Genomic DNA, 22,443 nt, shown 5'->3' with positions numbered 1-22,443 from the left:
CCTGGGCCGCGCGCACTTCGCGCGGCTGATGAAGTCGGCGCGGCCTAGGCCGATCGCGCGCGGCGGAACCGAACGTGCCCTCCGAACAACGATCCCCGATCGCGCCCGAGGATGTTTGGGTGTGATATATATATACACCGATATATATAAATAAATAAATAAATAAATAAATATATATATATATATATATATATATATATATATATATATATATATATATATATATATATATATATATATTCTGGTACGCTGCGCGGCGGAGCCGAAGAAGAGGAGATAGAAGAACTGCGCGTGGTGTACAAAATGCCCGACTGCCTGCGATCTCGTCTCTACGCCCCCTCGATCATCTTGTAAATAAATCCATCTCATCCGTAACAACGTTGGTGGACGGTGCGGGGTAATCGCTATGGACAACCTTCTACGCACCCTCCGACGAAGCAGGCGCTTGCTCGGAAGGAAGGAAGGAAGGAAAAAGTGGAGAAGGAAAGGCAGGGAGGTTAACCAGTTTAGCGTAACCGGCTTGCTACCCTACACATGGGAGAGGGATGGGGGCGATGAAAGATGGGGAAGGGAGAGAGAGAGAGAGCACATAGCACAGCACACACACATCGTCCGTTAGAGTCCATCAATCTGGCATTGTACGTGATATCACTGTCACAGCCGCTTGTCCAATCCCGTCTCTTTCAAAAACCGAAGTAGTCCCTTCGTCCGCCTGAAGACAAGGACATGAACGAACCGCAAGCAGCTGGCGGCAGCCATGACACAAGCATGCAAGATGATGGTGAGCGCCTAAGGCAAGTCATCTGCTGGATCCCTCAGAAAGAACCGCGCACCTTTTCCGGCAAAGCTGATGAGGATGTGGACGACTGGCTGAAGTATTATCAAAGGGTAAGCGGTCACAATGGGTGGAACGCAACGGCGGGACTTGCTAACGTCGTTTTCTTTCAAACCGGAAGCGCACTTCTCTGGTTCGATAATAACGAGTGAGTGAGTGAGTGAATAAACTTTATTGTTCGATAATAACGAAAGCACGATGACAACATGGGAAAGGCTCGTAGACGAACTCAAGCTAGAGCTGCTTCGGAGATTCACTTTCAAAAAGAAAGAAGGCTGAGCATACGCTTTCGCGTAGAGCACAGTTGCCCGGAGAAACACGCACAACTTACGTTGAAGAAGTATTAAAACGGTGCAGAATTGTGAACATGGGCATGTCGGATGAAGACAAGGTTGGACATCTTACCCGCCGTGGTTGCTCAGTGGTTATGGTGTTTTGCTGCTGAGTACGAGGTCGCGGGATCGAATCCCGGCCACGGCGGCCGCATTTCGATGGGGGCGAAATGCGAAAACACCCGTGTGCTTAGATTTAGGTGCAGACTAAAGAACCCCAGGTGGTCGAAATTTCCGGAGTCCCCCACTACAGCGTGCCTCATAATCAGAAAGTGGTTTTGGCCCGTAAAACCTCATAATTTAATTTTGAGGTTAGACATCTTCTGAAGGGCACCGCTGAAGATGTCTACAATTTCTTTATATCAAAGGAAGACCTGCCGACTCCGTCTGATCTAAGACGTCACTGCCGTGTTTTGAGGCACTGAAGACGAGTCGTGTATTGCCAAAGTTTGGTAGACTTGACAACGTGACCACGGTCGCAATCGTGGACAATTCCTCCTCGCATGACATCGCCTTGTTAGTACATCAACTCGTTAAAGAAGAAGTGGCGCACGTTCAATCACAAGATGGAAGAAGAGACGCAGGGCGCGAGTACCCCCAATGTACGCTTGACGTACGCTGTCCTGAACAGCAGGTGATTTGCCAACTGCAAACTAAGAGCGAAATTCGGCCTTTGCGTGATGAACGCGTCCGCGTCGACACGGCGAAGTCCCGGCATGCTTCACGTACCTTCGAACGTCATCAGACCGCACCACCCCAAAGCCTTGCTCCCCGGTACAGCCAGCCCCAGGCCCCATTTTATGATTATTCTGTGTAGCGCGAGCCACATATTTGCATTAGCTGCAGTATCCGTGGACATATCGCGAAGTATTGTCGCCGACAACAGTAGCCCACGTTTCGGGCATACCCTTTTATCAATCTGGAGGCCAAGACAGCGCGCCGTGGCAGACCGCTTCGCCTCTTCGGCGACAACCGCGTGAACGTACATCCCGGCGTGAGTTTCGAGACTAATCAGCGTCCCAGGTTAAAATGTCTATTAGACCAACAAAGTTTGCCGGCCCGACACGGCAATTCCTACGCAAAAGCACCTCACGGCCAATCGCTCCCAATTCGACAGCGTCGATATAGAGCATGATTTCCGACAAATTATTTCTCGTAAGAATAATGCATTTCGTATCTACATTCTCAGTATCTACAGTCGTTCACAAAACTAACATCACCGCTTTGACTCCCTCTTTGCAGAAGCCATTGCCGCTGCTGCCCACCATCCCCTCCTAATTCTTGGCGATTTCAACGCACCCGACTATTTGTGGAATCACTCCGTTTATACTCCCAAGGGCAGAGCCCTATGGATCCACATACAAGACCACAGTCTCATATTACATAACGACACCGATGCACAAACCAGGCTAGGCAACAGCGTAGCTAAGGACACCTCCCCAGATCTTACCCTTACACACATAATCCAACACGTCACATGGCACAACCCACAAGTTAACCTCGGTAGCGACCATTACATCATTACCACCACACTACAATTCAAACACGAGCACTTTGAGCCCAAACCCCTAAGCCTTATCAAGTGGGACAATTTTCTAGAGGCCCGCCAGATATCAGCTCCCACAAACATCAAAGACATCTTGGAATGGGTTCAGCAACTACACTCAGACGCCCAGACGCACACTACCACTCTGCCCCCGAAACCGCTCTCACTACGGTTGATGCCAAGCTTCTACACATGTGGGAAGCCAAACAGTCCCTTCTCAAACAGTGGAAGAGGCGACGGCACAACCGAAGGCTAAAACTCAGAATCGCCAAATTAGACCTCCAGATCCAGGAGTACGCCACAAAACTGGCCTGCCAGCAGTGGGACCAGGTATGTGAAAGCATTCATAACAACCTCGACAACAAGCGCACATGGCAACTCTTGCGACACTTACTAGACCATACCACATCGCGCACACACCACAACCACAGCATAAACAAACTGCTGCATGCACACAAAAACAATCTCAGCGGACTTTTCGACGACCTCCGCCATAAACATCCACCTCTCGGTCAGCAGTATGAAATGCCAAAGCACACTGGCGAACCCAACGAGCTACTAAGCGCCGCTATCACAGAAGCAGAGGTTCGCCATGCCCTAGCCACTCTGCGCACAATGTCAGCACCAGGCCCCGACCTTATTAACAACAAACTACTCAGCAATCTAGACGACAACTCTGTCACAGCCATCACGGCGTACTTCAATCACTGCTTTGACACTGGCACCCTGCCTATTTCGTGGAAAGGTGCCAGGGTAATTTTTATCCCGAAGCCAAACAAGCCATTGAACACTTCTAATCTTAGGCATATATCACAACCTCTTCAGAAGAACTTCAGTTTCGCCTAGTTGGTGTTTACTTCATATCATATTGACCGCAAATAAAGACAGGGACAGTGGAAGAGAACACAAAAAACGACACGGGCGGTAAGTTTCAACTGGTTTATTCATGGCAATCTGCGGCAATGTATAGACAAATAGAACATGCGCAGAACTTAGCAAACAAGAACACTCATCAGCCTAGCGGGGCAACTAATTATGAAAAAAAGATCTGTCCATGATTGAAACAACCAAATGGAAGTGTCACTAACACAGTCTTGGCCTTTCTTTATGTGATATGCCTCCATCAGTTCGCGTGCAGTCTGGTCCTGGCTTCTCTCCAGAATGTTTATCTCCTTGAAATTTATCTTTATTGAATTTAATTTGCATTGACATTTGAAATTTGAACCTTTATCTCCATGGTGTTCTCTTCCGCTGACCCCCCGTTTTTATTTGCGGTCACTATGATATGCAATAACCTCTTGTCTAGGTATAACACTTGAACACGTCATCCTCAACCGACTCAGTAAACACATGGAAAACAACAATCTTTATCCACCAGAAATGGTAGGTTTCCGAAAATCTCTCTCATGCCAAGATATCATGCTTCGACTGAAACATGACATCATTAATCCCAATAGCAGTCTAGATACGCAAGCAATTCTGAGTCTGGACCTCCACGGAGCCTTCAATAACGTTTCACATTCCGCGATCCTCCGAGAGCTTAATCTCATTGGGGTTGGCTGAAAGACATATGACTACACAGGTATCTTCTTAGCCAACCGTACCGCAACCATATACATAGGCACAGAGCAATCCCCTTCGTACGCTTTGGGTAGCTACGGCACGCCTCAAGGCTCAATGCTGTCCTCTTTTCTTTTTAACCTCTGTATGATGCCAATAGCGCGAGCATTGCGATCTATTCCTGATCTCAAGTTTTTGCTCTACGCCGACGACATCACTCTTTGGATAACTGGCGACTCCGATGAAGAGGTTCAAGACACTCTGCAGCCCGCAGCCAACGCGGTCGTGGCTCATGCAGGAGCTATGAATCTCACATGCTCCCCTAAAAAATCCGAACTACTCCTCCTGCCATCCCACTAGGTGGCTGAAAAACACGTGTAATATACAGGCCATTCTAAACCACATGCCTGTTACTAAAGTGGACAGGCTCCGGGTGCTTGGTTTATACATTCAAAGAAACCGGCTCAACACATATACCCCACATACAGTGCACACCACAGTTCATCACACCCTGCGCCTTCTAGGGCGAGTCTCCAATAAACATGGCGGACTAAAGGAGGCGGAACTTCTCCGCTTGGTCTAGGCCTTCGTTATCAGTAAGATTACATTCGCCACACAATATCTACATTTTCTTAAATCAGAATCAGATAATATCGACGCTCTTTTACGCAAGCTTTATAAATTCGCTCTGGGGGTCCCCATACGGACCTCCACTGAAAGGCTTATGCTTACTGGGACCTCTAAGACATTTACTGAACTCACAGAAGCCCATCTCATATCCCAGTATAGCAGACTTTCTAACACCGCAACAGGTCGACACATTCTACAAACTCTTTCTATCGCTGGGGCACCCATCAACAAGACAAAATACACCATTCCACATCACATACATGAGAACCTCTGCATCCCCCACTTCCCAAAAACATGCACCCTGTGCATCACAAAGAGAGCAGGAGGCAGCGAACAAAGGCTCTCCAAAAACAATTCTCCACCTCAAAAGGTGTGCTCTATGTTGATGCCGCCGAATATAGGAACAGAAATCATTATGCAATATCAGTCGTTAACTCTCACGGCCAGGTCGCTGCGGCCGCCTCCATTCCTGCTTCCTCCTCGGAGGAGGCGGAGGAGGTACCCATAGCCCTGGCCCTCCCAATCCCTAATTCGTCACTTATCGTTAGCGAATCCAAAACGGCCATACATAACTTCGGAGCGGGCAGGGTGCCTAAGCCAGCCCTTTCACTCCTCTTGGCCCATCCTTTCCATCAAATTGTAGCATTAATCTGGATTCCCGCGAATGCGGGTCTTGCCGGAAACGAGGTGGCTCATGCCAGTGTCCGAGGACTTACAGTCAGGGTTCAGCCATCACATGTGTAGGACCTCATTACGGAGGAGGCGCCGTTTACAGCGCGGGATCAGCTTATTACCTACCACGACATCTGCACACACTACTGATTAGACTGTCTAACCTTTCTGCCACTCATGGCCAAATCCCCGCGCAGGTGTGAAGTTCTGTGGCGACAGCTGCAGACTCGCACCTTTCCCTCCCCTTACCTCCTCCACCGCATTCATCCCTCCATTTACCTTTATCCCTCTCGTAAATTCTGGGTCTCTCCCAAAGCAGACTTAAACCACATCATGTGGGGGTGTCTTACGCACCCCTTTCCCCCTTTCCTAAATCAATTAATATCTAGTGAGGAGCAGTGGGAGGCTGCCTTGCGCAGCTCGAGGCCCGACCTTAAGAAGGCCATCTTGGAGTGGGCTGAGAGGATGGCGGAGGCCTACTCCAAGTAGTTCCTCCCCCACCCTCTATCCCGTTGCCCCCTTCCCTTTAATTAGCGATAAATAAATATTTTCATCATCATCATCATCATCATCATCGTCGTCGTCGTCGTCGTCGTCGTCATCATCATCATCATCATCCAGCTTCCGATCGCAGTCTTACTCCTCCTCCGATCGGCTATCGTCGCTCGCCATCACCTCGCTGTCGCTCACTTTCACCACCATCCCAGTTGGGAAGCTAGCTGGTGCGACCGATGGAGGTGAGGTCGCGGGACGGTCAAGTAGTCGTCCGCCTGTCGCCATGCACAAAAACAACGTGTGTGTCTGTGTTGATGGTTTGAATACTGATGCCTTAGTCGATACCGGTGCTACAGTTTGTGTAAGGAGTGTTTTGTTTAAGAATCATTTGGGACACAAAGTGATGTTCGCTGGGACCAAAATACTACTTTTCGTGGAGTTGGGGGCGAACCGCCGCGGCCCGTTGGAATTTGCTCTGCTATATTGAGTGTGGGTAAACACGATTTTCTAATTGAATTTGTTGTTTTGGAACACAGCACTCACAACATCATCCTTGGGATTGACTTCCTTGGTAAATGTGGTGCAATGTTAGATTGTGGGGCTGGTGAAATTTCTCTTCTAAGTTACGTGATAATACCCATACAAGCAGTATCTAGCGTGGACAAGCCGAGTGTATTTTCTGTGTCTCACGATGTCCTTTTACCGGCTGAGACTGCGGCATTTGTTCCAGTGACTTCCACGCGATGGCGGACAGCCTCGCCCATAGAGCGCTGTCTGGGAATCCTTTGAGAAAAGTGCCTCAAGAGGACAAGAGACTCTTCCGAGAAGCGGTGTCGTGCCACTTCACCTCTGTGTGGAGCTCACCTCACAAGCCATGTGTGACTAAGGGTCTCAAAAGAAACCAAACCACTTTACTGCTCCGCATTCGCACGGGCTCTGCTCGTACCCCTGTGTGGATGTGTAAGACTGGCCTGGCGTTGTCTCTGTTATGTTCAACGTGTGGTGTGTGCGGTGACATAGAACATTACCTTATGTGCTGTACTCTGTATGACGCGGAAAGGAGCGTGTTATTCGGGTCCCTCAAGAAGACAGGAATTCCCCACAGTTCTCTTCAGGACATTGTTTTCCCGCGCGGGAACCAGTTAGATAGGAAGGAGGTTTCTCGCCTTCTTTTAAATTGCCTGCAGTACACGGATTTGGCCTCCACATGGTGACGTTAGGAGTGACTGTGTAGTTGTGAGGTATGTGTCTGATTTATATGATTTATGTATTTTAAGTGTCGTAGCTACGGTGGAGCAATTGCTGGCAGCTACTGCAAGGCTAATCCCACCAGTAGCCTACAACCACTCAACTCAACTCAACTCAACTTCCACGCATTGCCCTTCGCATCGCTGTAGTGGTTTAATTGAACCGTACTCCCATACTATATTGAAGAAAAATTTACTGCTTCCTCGATCCATTATAGAATTTGTAGATGGTCGTGCTCACGTGTGGACGGTGAACGCGTCTTTGGAGCAAGTTTTACTGCCGACAGGACTAAAGCTGGCCACCTTTGACTCAGAAGCGACCGTCAGTATTGACGCCGTTGACGCTTCCACCGACGCGAGGGCAGCAAATTGCGACTACTCTATGGAATTCTACCGCATGACGAACAAGTAGCTATCCTCTTTAGAGCGGAAAGAATTGCAAAAGGTGCTCGTCCGCTATGCGCCAATTTTCGATTTCTCGCAGAATGAGCGTCCAATTTCGCTTCCTGACTCGCGAACGGAACACCGCGTAAACACGGGCCAAGCGACGCCTATTTGCCAAAAACCGTACCAAGTCTCTCCGCAGAACGTAAAGGAATCGCTGAGCAAGTACAAGAAATGCTGCGGAAAGCCGTTGTCTAGGAGTCTTGCAGTCCCTGGGCAGCGCCAGTGATACTAGTTAAGAAAAAGGACAATTCTTGGAGATTCTGTGTTGATTATCGAAGACTTAACGCATCCACAAAGAAGGACGTATACCCTCTGCCACGCATTGATGATTCTATCGATTGCCTTCATGCAGTCTCCTACTTCTCCTCCGTTGACTTACGATCGGGATACTGGCAAATACCGATGCACCCGATAGATAAAGAGAAAACTGCCTTCGTGACGTCAGACGGTCTCTTCGAGTTTAATGTCATGCCTTTCGGTTTATGAACGCGCCAGCAACTTTTGAAAGGTTTATGGACACAGTGCTGCGCATGTGTCCATAAACATGCGGATCTCCTGAAAGAGATCCGCATGTGCTACCTCGATGATGTAGTCGTTTTTGGCAAAACACTTTAGGAGCACTATCAGCGACTTGGCGTCGTACTGGACCGTGTACAAAATGCTGGACTCGTTTTAAACTCAAAGAAGTATCACTTCGGTGAGCGCCAGACTCTCCTGCTCGGCTTTCTCGTCGACAAAGATGGTATTCGACCTGACCCTGAAAAGGCTGCTGCAGTGCACGATTTTAACCAGCCAAAGACAGCGAGAGGCCTCAGTGGTTTCCTTGGCCTGTGTTCGTAATTCCGCCGGTTTATTAAGAACTTCGCCCAACTTGCTCACCCACTCACGTGCCCCCTTCACAAGGACAATCCCTACGTATGGACTACAGGGTGCGAGGACGCGTTCCGGCAGCTGAAGTATCTACTAACTTCTCGGCCTGTCTTGCGCCATTGTGATCCCGAGGCCATGACTGAGCCACACAAGGACGGTAGCGGTATGGACGTTGGCGCCGTCCTCGTTACAACTTCATCATAGGCGCCTGCACGTCGTTGTGTACGCAAGTCGGACACTGACGAGAGCGGGAACGAAATTACCGTCACCGAATTGAAATACCGGGCAGTTGTCTTTGCCATCCAGACGTTTGGGCCATAGCTGTACGGTCACCATTTCAAGAAAGTGACGGATGATCATTCTTTGCTGGCTTGTTGGACTGCGGGATCCTTCTGGACGGCTGGCACGTTGGGCGTTACGCCTTCAAGAATATACCTTTTCTGTCGGCTACAAGAGCGGTCGGTGTCATACCGATGCCGACTGCTTGTCTCGTCTCCCGTCGCCACTCCTCCGCTAACGACGACGACTTCTACAACTATCTTGCCAATTACCCAGCTTCCTGACCTCAACACCCTGGCGCCGTCTACAGACCGCCCCAAGCCGAAGTCTCGTATCTCGAGCAGCTTCTAGAGTGCATGTATGAACACATGCTGGGGAACGCCATAATAATGGGAGGAGAGTTTAATCTACCAGATATTAACTGGGACTCTCTGAGCCCATACAATGTAACAAACGATACCTTGCTGAGCTTTCTGTTTACCTTCAACCTGACCCAAATAGTATCCAAGTCTACCCATGTCCAGGGCACTTCAAGCTCCATTTTAGACCTTATTTTCATAAGCGATTTCTTTTCCAAAGAAGATAACAAAGTTGATATTCTTGAAGGACTATCGGATCATCACATGGTTTTTTGCACGTGCACCATTCCAAACCGAATCCGCCGAAGTAACACTAGAAAGCGCGTGTACGCATTTAACAAAGCAGACGATGACGCCATTATGACCTACCTTGCTCACGAGTACTACGACTTTAACGAGCTAATCTCAATGGGCTCGGCCAACAAGGACGTAATTTGGTTGCTGTTCAAAGCACATGTTATGCACTGCTTGAGGCAATTTGTCCCACAAATACAAAAGAACACCAATAAGCACAACCCATAGATTACACGCGAAGTAATTCATTTAAAACGTAGAATAAGAAGGTTGCGGAAATCTAACAAATTATGCCCAGTTCCAGACTTCTGCCAGAAAATAAATTCGTTAAACAGACTACTAAACGAAGCAACAAAGGTAGGAAAACAGTGCTTCTGCAGTACGACGCTTAGCAATTTTATCAGACTCACCCCAGAAATTCTGGCGTTATATCAGCCACAACGATAAACGTACAAAACCGTTATCGCCGACAGAAGAAAAGAAACAAGTGGAAGCGTTTAACACATTCTTCCATTCGGTATTTGCCCCCGACAATGGCATTACGCATGCTTACAGGTCAGAAAATATAAAGCACAACGAGACACTGAGCGCTCCAGTCGTAACTGAAGCAGGCGTGTTCGCACTATTACTAAATTTAGACGATAAAAAGTGCAACGGACCTGACGGAGTCCCGAACTGTTTCCTGAAACGTTATGCCGAGCCTGAAAGCAAATACTTATGCCTTATTTACAATAAATCAATCTCCGAACAATGTATCCCAGCAGAATGGAAAATTGCTAAAATAGTGCCCGTCTACAAATCGGGCAATATTTCTTGTCAATCAAATTGTAGGCCTATTTCTCTCACATGTGCATGCTGCAAAACCTTGGAACATATTATCTTAAAATCCGTTACAGAGTTCATTGAGGCAAACAATGTACTCCATCCCTGCCAACATGGCTTCAGGACTGGTCTATCTACCATTACCCAACTCGTTGAGATACTACACGATTTAGCCCAAGCAATTAACGACCAGAAACAAATAGATGTAATTTACTTAGACTTCTCAAAGGCCTTTGATCGTGTCTGCCATGCTAAACTACTTCTAAATCTTAAACATATACTAGGAGATGGGACAATTTTTCGTTGGATTAGCAATTACTTATCTGACCACCGCCAGTTTCTTCAGTTAGGCTCCCACGCTTCTCAAACTGTGCCAGTACTTTCTGGTGTACCCCACGGTTCTGTTTTGGCCCCTATCCTGTTTCTTTTGTTCATAAATGACATAACTAATCAGATTGAATCCAAGATTAGGTTATTTGCAGACGACTGCGTCCTGTATAGGGAAGTACTAAACCGGCAAGACCAAATTAGTCTTAACAAGGAGTTTTCTTTGATAGTCCAATGGTGTGAAAACAGGCAAATGGCCATCAACTTCGATAAAAGTTTCAATGTCAGTAACAAAAAAGAAATCCAAGCTTACTTTTTCACACGGCTGTGATAATAATATACTTAACACTGTCACTCAGTACAAGTACTTGGGCGCTATTGTATCACCAGACTTAGGGTGGTCGGCTCATGTAGAGCACGTAGCAAGCAAATCGATGCGAAAGCTTTTGTTCTTAAAATGGGCCCTGCGATATTCTACGAAGGAAGCCAAGCTCTTGGCCTATGTAACAATCATACGTCCTGTCTTAGAATATGCGAACATGGCGTGGTTTCCCTTTGCCCAAAATCAAATCGCTACTCTTGAGGCTGTTCAGCGAAAAGCCGCGCGGTTTATCTGTAACTGATTTCGGCGCACTGACTCGCCTACTCAGATGCTATCCAAGATCGGCCTTCACACACTAAGCAGTCGTGCGATGCTGTACCGACTCAAATTTTTGCGTCTCATTCTGCATAATAAGGTTCATGTGGATTCTGACACCTATATTTCCTATAACACATCCAGAGAAACCCGTCACAAGCATCACCTTACACTCCAAGAATATTCTTGCACTAACAATACATTCAGCTCTTCGTTCTTCCCGCGAGCTGTTCGCGATTGGAATGCCTTAGCCCAGACGGTAGTCGCACTGCCCACTGTTGACAAATTTGTTGAATTTGTTGGCCCAACAGTACTGTCACTCACGACTAAGTGATGTTATCAACATTGTCTTTATCATTGTATTAATTACCAAATGTTTTTTGAAACCTGTGATGTGAAATGATGGATAATGCTATCAATTGTACATCCCATATGCTTATCCTTCTTTTCTTCCTTTTTCTCTCTTTGCAAAACATCATATGTAATTGAAATAAGCTCTGTGTCCGTTATGTTTTTGCCATACTTATTGCTGTTAACAGAGGTCCATGAAACTCTACACTTACTAAGTACCCTTTTGTATTCTTATGTAAATGCCTATACTACAATGTCTACAGACCCTTCTAACCCACTCCTGTAAAAATACCTGATGGGATTGACAGTATCACAAAATAAATAAATAAATAAAATGTGAACAACGTCGTGATCCTACACTCATACCCCTATTGGAGGCTGCCCGCACGTCAGATCAGACAACGCCCTTCACGCTGTGTGACGGCATGCTTTACAAAAAGAATTACTCTGCCGAAGGCGCTTCCTTGCTCCTAGTCGTTGCCGAACGCCTGTGTACTGCTATTCTTCATTGATTACGCCAGCGCTTTTATTGGCCGAAGCTATGGAAGAGCACAAGACAGTACATTGCAAGTTGCCCAGGTTGACAATGTCATAAGAAGCCGGCGACGCCTCCTGCAGGCTTTTTGCAACCAGTGAACCCACCTACCTTACCATTTGAAAAAGTTGGTATCGATTTGCTCGGCCCCTTTCCCAAGAGCTCTACCGGCTGTCGCTGAATTATTGTTTGCGTCGACTACTTGACGCGCGATACTTAGACTGCGGCGCTCACCTCTGCTACCACCACCGATGTGTCGTGCTTTCTGCTTCATTCTGTCATCCTGCGTCACGGCGCTGAACGTGTTGTTATAAGTGACCGTGGACGGCAATTCACCGCCGACGTTGTTGAAGAACTGCTGCGCCTTTGCGGTTCTACTTATCGCCATTTAACGCCGTACCACCCACTACCAAATGGCCTCACCGAACGCACGAGTCATACGCTTACCAACATGTTGTCAGTGTACGTCTCAGCTGATCGGAGGAATTGGGATGCCGTGCTGCCCTGTGTCTCGTACGCATACAATACATGTCGAAGTAATCGGGTATGCGCCTTTCTGTCTGTTGTACGCTCGCAGTCCCCAAACGTTCTTGGACACAATTTTGCCATTGCCACCGAATGAAGACATATCCATTGCGCAGACCTTGTGTCGTGCCGAAGAAGCGCGTCGACTAGCTCGCTTAAGAACGCTGTCTCCGCAAGTTTCAACCAAGGCACGCTATGACGCCCGGCATATACATGTCGCTTTCGCTCCTGGCAATCATGTTTTACTATGGACACCTCTACGGAAGAAGGGCTTCTATTACAACTTCATTTCGACGTACCGCGGTCTATTCGTGACACTCAGCCGATTAAGTAACGTCAACTACGTCATCGCCAAACATACCGCCAATAATCGCCGGTCGCGGAAGACTCAAGTGGTTCATGCGGCCCGCCTGAAGCAATACTATCATAGGGTTCACGAATCAAGAACTACCAGTTATGTGGTTCCCTAACTCGCTCGACGAGCTTCGTCTGCGCCGGAGGAAGATGTTACGCTGCGCGGCGGAGCCGAAGAAAAGCAGATAGAAGAACTGCACGCGGGGTTAGAAAACGCCCGACTGCCTGCGATCTCGTCTCTAGGACTCCTTGATCATCTTGTCAATAAATCCATCTGGTCCGTAACAATATATATATATTGTTGCTGTGGTATAACAGTTACATAAGCAGTGATAAAGCGCTTCAGAAAGGCTGGCTTGCCGACAAATGGACTAGCACACTGTGGTATAAAAGTTATGTAAGCAGGCATAAAGTGCCTCACAAAGGCTGGCTCCTTCTTTATTTTAGATGATGTAGATGGGAAATACGTTATGAGCAGGGAAGACAGTCCCTGAAATCAATTCTATGCAGAAAACACACCTCGAAAGTTGCACGTCTCCTAACAACAAGTCTATCCTGGAGCCGTATTCTGTCACGATTCGGTTTCCGAAGAATTCAATTTGGTGGTGGTGTCACATTTGGGCGGTCAGCTGACGTAATGAAACCTAGAGGAAGGACAGAGACTAATCGGCGCGCAGGTTTTTTTCTAGAAGTGAACGTCACAAACCAAGCGAAAATACAGCAAATTGTGGACTTTTCTTGGTTACAACAATTACTACAAATAATTTGTTGATGCTATTGGTGAGGCTTATGTCTTTCATTATGAAACGTGTGTGTGACATACTGGAGGCGAGTGATTTAGCCTATTTTGTTTGCTGCGGTTGACCCGTTTATGTCGCTAGGCGGTGCGTCGTACGTTAACATGGGGCGCAGACATTCCCCAGGAGTTGCCGAAGGTGCGGAAGCATACCCCCAAATTTCAATTTGACCCACCCCAAATCTGAAGTTGGCCACGCCCAAATTTAAGTTGGCCACCCAAATTTAAGTCCCCCCCTTAAACTTTAGGTCGCGCCACCCCGAAAATTTAGTTGGCCCACCCCCAAATTTAGGTTAGCTCGAGTCCAAATTTAAAGTTCACCCACCCCATGTTTCGAGTTGGCCCACCCGCAAATTTTAGTTTGGCCACCCGTAAATCTGAAGTTGGTCCGCTCCCGAATTTCAGGTTGGCCCACCCCCAAATTTTAAGTTGGCCCACTTCCAAATTTCAGTTGGCCCACTCCTACTGTAAGTTTCCCCAACCATTTTGCTCTGAACACCGATCTCGCCCGTGCACACGGCACGCACAGGGTCTGCACATGGCACACTGGGCCATTGGATCACACCGAAGCACCTCGCGCCAGTGCGCTTCGTAGCAGCCAACGGTTACGTTCTTGAGTGGCACCATCATAATATGCGGGCGTGCTCCGGCGACCAATCGCTGCTCGCAAAGCGAATTCTTCGATAACCGAAACGTTACAGAATACGGTTGGTTCGCTACTGTGCACAATGTATAAACAAGGAATGTCGCCGAAGCCAACTTTTCGACAAGGAGACTTGTCTTCAACCACATTGCTTCTACCACTGCTAATCTCTTCTAACCTCCAGTTTCCTGTAAATCTGTCCTTCCTCTTGTATGGATAATATGCACAAGCACACTTCAGATAAACCGGTCAGCGGTATAATATCTTGAGACGGCGTACATTATGCTTCCTGGTGAAAGAGATTTCAGGAGATCCGCTTTCCTCCGCAGATGTACTCAAGAACTGCATACTTTATTTGCTTGACTGCTTTGCGTTCGGATGGCGCCTACCATACTTAGCATGCTTTGAGACCAGCTGGCGGCCCTAAGGGCACTGCCAGAAACGGCGCCAGCCGGAGGTTTGATAATGCACATTCGCTTATCGGTCGGCCGCTGGATTATAGACGTCCACTTAAAGCTGGTTCAGGCGCCAGCTTACAAATGCGGTTTCGTCGCAAGCTTCCATGAATGATTGTCTGAGCGGCGTACTTGAAATGCCTTAGAAATGGCTCAAAGCGGGCTTCCATGTTTAACAGGGTAAGGTTGGCTTACGTTCTACGGATTAAACGACGCTTACGGCGTGATAAAAACGCTCCAGATTATATTTATTCTTTAAACATGTTTAGCGCGTACAGGTGAGAGTCACCGTAGCAGGATGTTCGGCTCCGCAATGCGCCCAAAATCCTGCTGCGCTGAAGTTCAGTGACGACTAAAGCTTACCATCAGGCAACTACCGGCAGCGAGTAATGTTGCGCCAAATAAAGTGCAAACCAATTTCACGCCGAGCAAAAGAAAGTTAACCAAAGCATGACCTTGGCACATGTAAATACTTGAATAATTTGCAGACGTGAGGGTCGCTTGGAGTATGCTAGCGGTCGATAACGAATGCAACTGTAGCGTGCGCAACATATCGATTGATAGAGAAATGAACCGTGTGCTTCAGGCACGCAGACATTGTTTTTGACAACTGATGTTCTAGTACTTCGAACACTTATTTGTGAATCTATGTATATTGACTCGTGTTCATTGTTGTTGTTTTGTCTTTTCTTCTTCTGTACCTCTTGCAACAATGTGCTAGTGCTTATTCGTGCTTAAGTGTTCTCTTTATGTGTATTTATATCTATAGACAGAAAAAAATTTTTCTACAGCAAATGTGTTACCGATAAGCGAAATAGAGTAGCAGGAATAGTGCTTCTTCGAACCTATGCAGTTGTACCCTAGGTATTCCAACCTACCTAACGAAGGCTCTGGGCAAATTCGAAAGCTTCATTTCCCCATCCTGCTGCAGTTCCTCGGTCAAATAAGTTTCGTGTATAGGGAATTAATTTTTTTCTCTTGTGATCCGTGAGCGGGAAGGAGCACGCCTGGCAAAGCTTCCTCTCATTTATTGGTCATCAAAGGCGCTGAATTTTTGTTGATATCTTAAAATACAGGAGTGCGTCGAATTCGAGTACCCGCACACACCCTAACAATATATCCCGCACAAAATTCATTTTTTAAATTTTATTTTACTTTTTGGCCCACTTCAATCAGCGCTATTCATATTGCTTATGTGAAACAAGTACAAAGCTGAACTGACCTCATAAGAAATTCTTGGGAGTTATATGGTGCTTGGCGGTAGGCAGCCGGGCGAACAGCCGTCAGAAATGCGAAGCAGTGCGGAACCTGCTGAGACTGCGGGACTGCTCCTGGTATATAGAAGAGAAAAGTAAAATCTCACGTTACACATGCCATTGGTCACAAGCATAAAACAGTAGCAATTAAGCCACGAAACGAGGCGCCGTATAGACCAAGAGAACAATGCCGAATGATAAGAAATGGCTCTACAGTACACCAGAGGGAAGAAACCTTTGGTTTCTAAAGTGTTTGTGTGTTATTTTATTGCGTTTTCTCATGTCTCCCACTATTCTCGTTCTAATTTTCTGTTATTTACCAAATAATTGTGGCGGCGGGCACTCTTATAAATACTAATATACGAAAGCTTGCTCCGGCAGGCTGGTGCGCAGAATGCAATAAAGCGTACTTTCAATTTTTCAAACAACTTGCGCATGCGTAAACATTGGGCACAATATTCAACCCTCATGGGGAACCAGTACTGGCCAGAAGGCGCTACGGCAGTTTCAGTGTGCAGCTGACCTATGCAGACACCATCCGATAGGGAGGCCCCAAAAATGGTAGGACCACTTGGATAATAACAGGCGCGCGCCTGTATCAACGTTCTTTATAGCTCTATGCGTCCAGCCAAGCTCTGGCCACACCCAGGCGCGTTGGAGAAGCGCATGCGCTCACACGTTCTAGCCCGACGGCTCCCAGTCAGATCAGAATCTAGACGCATGTACCTCAACATGAACGGTGAATTTGCTGGCGATAAGTCGCGTGTGCTACTGAAAACTGTTTGCACTGCTCGCTAGGCTGCGTATTACGACGTTGCTATTGGCACGCGAAGTTTCAGCGCTGGTTGTCCATAGTATACGCAAAATGCTTCAGAACTGATAACAGCGAAATAAAAAGCGGGGCCAGGTGGTTCACAGAAGAAAATGAACATTGCGTAAAAACATTATGGGGTTTTACGTGTCAAAATTATGATCTGATTATGAGGTACGCAGTGGTGCGGGACTGCGGATTAATTTTGACCACCTGTGGTTCTGTAACGTGCATCCAAATCTCAGCACCCAGGGGTGTTTTTGCATTTCACCCCCATCGAAATGGGGCCGCTGTAGCTGGGATTTGATCTTGCGACCTCCGTGCTTAGCAGCGCAACACTAAAGCCATAAAGCAACTGCTTTGGGTGGAACATTGTGTATATCGGCCGTGATATACTTTTTTTTCCTTGCACTAAATGCCAATTTTCGCTAAAGGTTTTCACAGTGGGGTTTCGTGTATCCTGCACGCTGTGAAACAAATTTGACAATGCATACATTGCACTTATTTGACCTACACAATACCACTATCGATGAAGACAATGTTCGTATTGTTCTCATGTTTTCCAAGGTAAACGATGATCTCTCCACTGTTAGCGATGGCGTAGCTCTCTGCCTTTCTCCATCACTTCTGGAGTAACACGGCCTCATTTCTTTTTACCTTTGTGCGCCACTTCACGTGTACGATGGTAACCTGAGCTGAAAATCTGCACCTATTAGAAATGGTTATCTTGCGCAGCTCAACAGCCGCTTTGATAACTTTTTTTTTTCTTTCTTCTGAAATGTGCATCTTCTCATGTTGTTCTTGTTGTATACATGCATTAGGGCAAAGAGAAACCTTACACACTATGATATGCAACGTATCCTTATGGTTTCCGTGAGTACCCGCCTTGTTCCAACACCAGCGAAAGCTCATGGTACTTATTTACAAAAAAAAAAAAATAAGTATAATAAAAGGAAGTCTGCTTCACAAAGGAGCCGCCACGAACTACCGGTGTCGCAGGCGCAGAGCAGCGGCAGCGCATTTTGCAAAACTTGTATCTCTTCTTTCTGTAACCAAATGCAACAACGAGTACGTTTCGCAACAGCGAGAAAATACTGTTAGATGGCATTTCCAAAGCAGAAAGAAGAATAACGCATTTTCTTGCTTCATTTTGGTTTTGGCCATATCAGTGCAACCAGCTTTGAGCTTCACTCCGCCACTTCGAGCGTTAGTTGCGCACTACGGGTGAAGAATGGCTCACGGTTATAAATCTCGCAGTGATTGCAGATAATAAATAAGTTTTACGCCGCCTATTGTGGCGTGACCTTGTAAGAGAAAGAGACGACAATATCGAGTGACCCATACCGAACAACAACGCCCCGTACGTGTACACGTCTCCTATAGTATTCCGCAGGGGACAATAACGGGCAGTTCACCAGAGTAAAAGAAAAAAAAAAGGACACAGAGGCACTGTGTGGTCATATAAGTTTGAGTCAAGGCATCCACCACTGAACGCTATGTCACGTTCGCTATCTCTCTCTGTCTCTTTTTTTTTTTCCTTTTCTGCCCTTTCAGTGCAGTGAAACCCAGCTCATTGCGGCTACGTAGGAGAAACACTGCCATAAAGCAGTGTATTTCTCAAAACCCCAGCCGCCGCCCTGTATGTGACGCAGTATACATTTCCAATAATGGCAAGCGACATTGAATGGCGCTGGCAGAGTCTTACAAAACTTGGAGCGGCTAAAGGGTCGCTGTTGGGATCCACCCCGAAGCGCGACGAATGCGTGATTTGTTCTTTCTTTAATTAAATAAAAGCAGCAAGATTAGCAGACACGCATGATATCCAATATCGTTTAAAGGAAACCACGCGCCGCATCAATCCGCTCTCTTACTGTATCTTTTCGTGCCCGTACTGGACATGTAACGACCCCAACAACGGGATTTCACGGCGTGATAAAGTCGGCGCCTGATTTAATTCGGTGAAAGTGCTCGGCAGCCATATCGCCTGCTTCTATTTGGAGGAATAGAATATCTCGATTTTGACAGACCAAGTACGCACGAGTTGCCTCCCGTTTGGAGGCTGCTTTCTAGTTTCATCATAGGTGAAACGCTCTTGCCGGTCTGGAAGAGTCCGCTTTCTCGTACGCTCAGATAAGCTAATCCCACCTTAATGTAGCCCGCCGGGTAAGTTGCCATACGCGTTGGTCATCTTGCCACAGAGTGAAGATATGGTGAAGGGAGATCTGGGTAGAAAGTTTCAAAGCAGTATGTTTCGTTCTACGTATGAGCTTAAATAGAGTAAAATGTTGCAGCGTTGGCGTATCAGGATGGGAAGGTGGCACAAAATATACAGCAGTGTCTTGTTCTTTTTGAGCTTACTCTATTTTTCAGTTTATAAAATTTGATACAGCTTTAGTTATAATCATCAGAGTTTCAGTAGAAGAAAGAGAACACAGGCAGCAAGGTTAACAAGGCTGCTCATGATTATGTTACTTAACGATTCTAGAGGCAAAGAACAGGAAGCGAATTCACCCGCGCAAACACACACGCGAGAAAATTCGCGGCGTATTCAGAGGAGGTAGCAAAATCCAGCAACGAGAGCTTCTTTCCGGGGTTCATACCAAGGAACCTCAGATGTGACTACAGATTTAGATGAGTGCTCCCAACACTACTTCAATTTGTAGACGACGTCCTTGTGTTCCACGCGCAAGAAACCATGAAAGCAACTACTTTTGCACAGTGAGCGTTTCTACATATCTTTTTTGTCCTTTTATTGCGACAGATTTCTTTTAAAAATCAGTTTTGATTCATAGCCTAATTTCGTTTCACAACTTGAGCTACTTGAAGAGGCGGATATTATTTGAACGAGAATTCGCAGTATCCACTTTGTACATTAGCAAAGCTCTAAAAAAAATTGCTTAACCATTTACTTTATGATGGATCTTGTAACAGAAAGCCTTCATGCAGGACAATACTTAGTGCATCATGAATTCATTTCATAGTTTTTTATGCTTTTCTTTCTTTTTTTGCGGGGATATCTTGAAATCGATGCTAGTCTAAGGATTTCTGCTAAGTAAATTAGATTGTGCTACCACTGGGCTTGAATATCACAATTGCTACATGGGCCCAGAGTTAACATTGACAAGTTAATTCGCGGAACTTTGCTTACTAATTAACAGGGACAGGATTCACAGAAAGCGCTTGCGATATAAATGTTTGTAAGAGAAAATATTAGCCAGTCCTGATGCTGGACACACAATTAGCGAAGGCACCCGACCTATGGGGAAGAGTACTTAGGAAGTGCTTAGAAATGGGAAGCTTTGTGAATTCGGCTCCAGAAGACTGCGATTTCTTTTACTGAATATTGCTCTTACGAACAATTCTATCACGAGAGTGTGTTTGAATGTGGGCCCTGTGGCCTATTTACATTCATCAAAACTTCTTTCTGGGCGAGTTTGTGCATACTTGACTTAAAAATTGTAACAGCGCAAACACATGCATCCACAAAGTAACAAGGACGAGACACCTCGTCCTTATTACTTTGTGGATGCATGTGTTTGCGCTGTTACAATATTTAAGTCAAGGCCTATTTACAAGGCCTCTCTTTCATAGGAGCTGTTTGCCATTGGCTGGCTGCTTTAGCTAATGATATGTCAAACGTCAGGAATGGCTGGTATCTTCTCTTACGAACCATTATTGCGTCAGAATTTTTTTGTTAATGCTTGTTCTGGGGCCGAATTCACAAGAAAACAAGGTCTTACAATAGTATTTGTTCGTGAGAGCAAGTGTCAGCTAATCACGAGGTCAGACCTATTATTAGTCAAGGCAGCCAGCCAATAGCAAACAGCTCTTACGAAAGAAAGACTTTCCGAATTTGACATATCTCATGCACGAAAACGCGTGGTCTTTACGATCCATTCGTTTACCACGATGTCGAAATAACATTGGTGTTGCCAGGGGCGTCAACGTAGCCGTCGACGCGTGGGCTTCTAAGATATTTAAATCCCTAGTTCACCATCCCTTCGCTGTGCCTGCTGCTGGCCAACGGCAGTTATAGTTTCAGGTACGAGTAATCATCAGGTCCCACCTACAATATTTACGTTCAGTGTGCATTATGTTATTAGGCTCACCAGTGCCCCCGTGAGTTACGCTTTCCAGAGGCAACGGGAAAGGCCGCCAGCTTAAGTTCCTTTTAAGTGAGGCTGCTTGCATGCCCAATTATTATTATACACACTGTGAATATCATACTCACGTAGCCAACTTCTTTTACGGCTCTATTCTAGGTTCAAGTGAAAAACTGCGGTGCAAGGGAACTTGAATTTTAGTGACGGTCACAGGTGCCTTAAAGAATGTACCAGAAAAAGTATCGTTACAGAATGCGTACAAGGTACCATTTTGCCACAGCTTTGAACCACTCGGTTGTGCTGTTGTTGAAGTATGGTAAGTATGGTCAGTAAACTGCCAGCTATTACAAATTACCAACAAAGCGCAAAGAATGCCTGCCCCCCCCCCCCAAAAAAAAAAAAGCAAGCGAAGGATAGATAATAAACTGTTACGAAAAAAAAGAAAGTATACCGTCAAAACTACTGGTACAAATTAAACTCCAGTAAAAGATCGCAGAGATTGGTGTCGGGTGCCACCGCAACTGTATTTTGGGCCCACCACTTGCAACAAAGCCTAAGAGGGCGAAATAAGATGCCTAGATACGTAGCTTTCAATACTAGAAAGAAATAAAGAAAAATAGAACACTTCTTCTTATCAATGGTCTTAGCCTTTCCTGAAAGCACGACGCATCGGTTGACAAGCAATTAAAAGGTTGACTCAAAAACTCACGTAAATAGCAGCGCGTCGACTTTCCTGCTTCTTGTTTTCGTAGCAGGGAAAATCGGCCTCTTGGGCACGGCAGAAAGGCATGACTGCCTATTATGTCAATGCACATCTCATTATTGAAGACAGCTTTCCTCATGACCAATTATTATTATTTGATTTGAAAACATAAATGCATTCAACAGGAAAGGCAAAGCGAGGAGAAGGCTGGCAGGTGCCACCGGAAGGGGTACAACGCCTGCCTACAAAAGGGAGGTGACTGCAACACAGAAATGGAAGATAGGAAGGAGGGAAGGAAAGGGGAAAGAAAGAGTAACAGGACAAAGCTAAAAGGATAAAGTGGAACATACAGTACAGATCACACACATTAGGGCCAGTCACTGAAGGTCAGGCTACTACAGAATGTTAAATAGAATAAATAGTATCGACGCTACAAACGTGAACCAAAGCAAGTTAACTCTAGAAAAGTAAGTAGAGCGCGATGAGCCCGATCGCGTCGAGACGCACAACCACTGGGGTACAAACATTCGTCGAGTGTCGTACACTGCAGGCCAAGGAC

General features: G+C 46.4%; 1 protein-coding gene across 1 annotated transcript in view; it reads right to left on the bottom strand.

Annotated features, from left to right (window-relative positions):
- The window catches only part of LOC126545605 (coactosin-like protein), an 829,152-nt gene that overhangs the window by 675,033 nt on the left and 131,676 nt on the right, over positions 1-22,443 (bottom strand). The window contains exon 2 of the mRNA XM_055061883.2: positions 16,234-16,342. The gene's annotated coding sequence lies outside the window, so the exon portion shown is untranslated. The remainder of the gene's footprint in view (positions 1-16,233; positions 16,343-22,443) is intronic.

The sequence above is a fragment of the Dermacentor andersoni genome, chromosome 1 (genome assembly GCF_023375885.2).
Source record: "Dermacentor andersoni chromosome 1, qqDerAnde1_hic_scaffold, whole genome shotgun sequence".
Classification (NCBI taxonomy): domain Eukaryota; kingdom Metazoa; phylum Arthropoda; class Arachnida; order Ixodida; family Ixodidae; genus Dermacentor; species Dermacentor andersoni.
The sequence above is the reverse complement of the archived record's forward strand: the minus strand, read 5'-3'. Positions and strand labels throughout refer to the sequence as shown.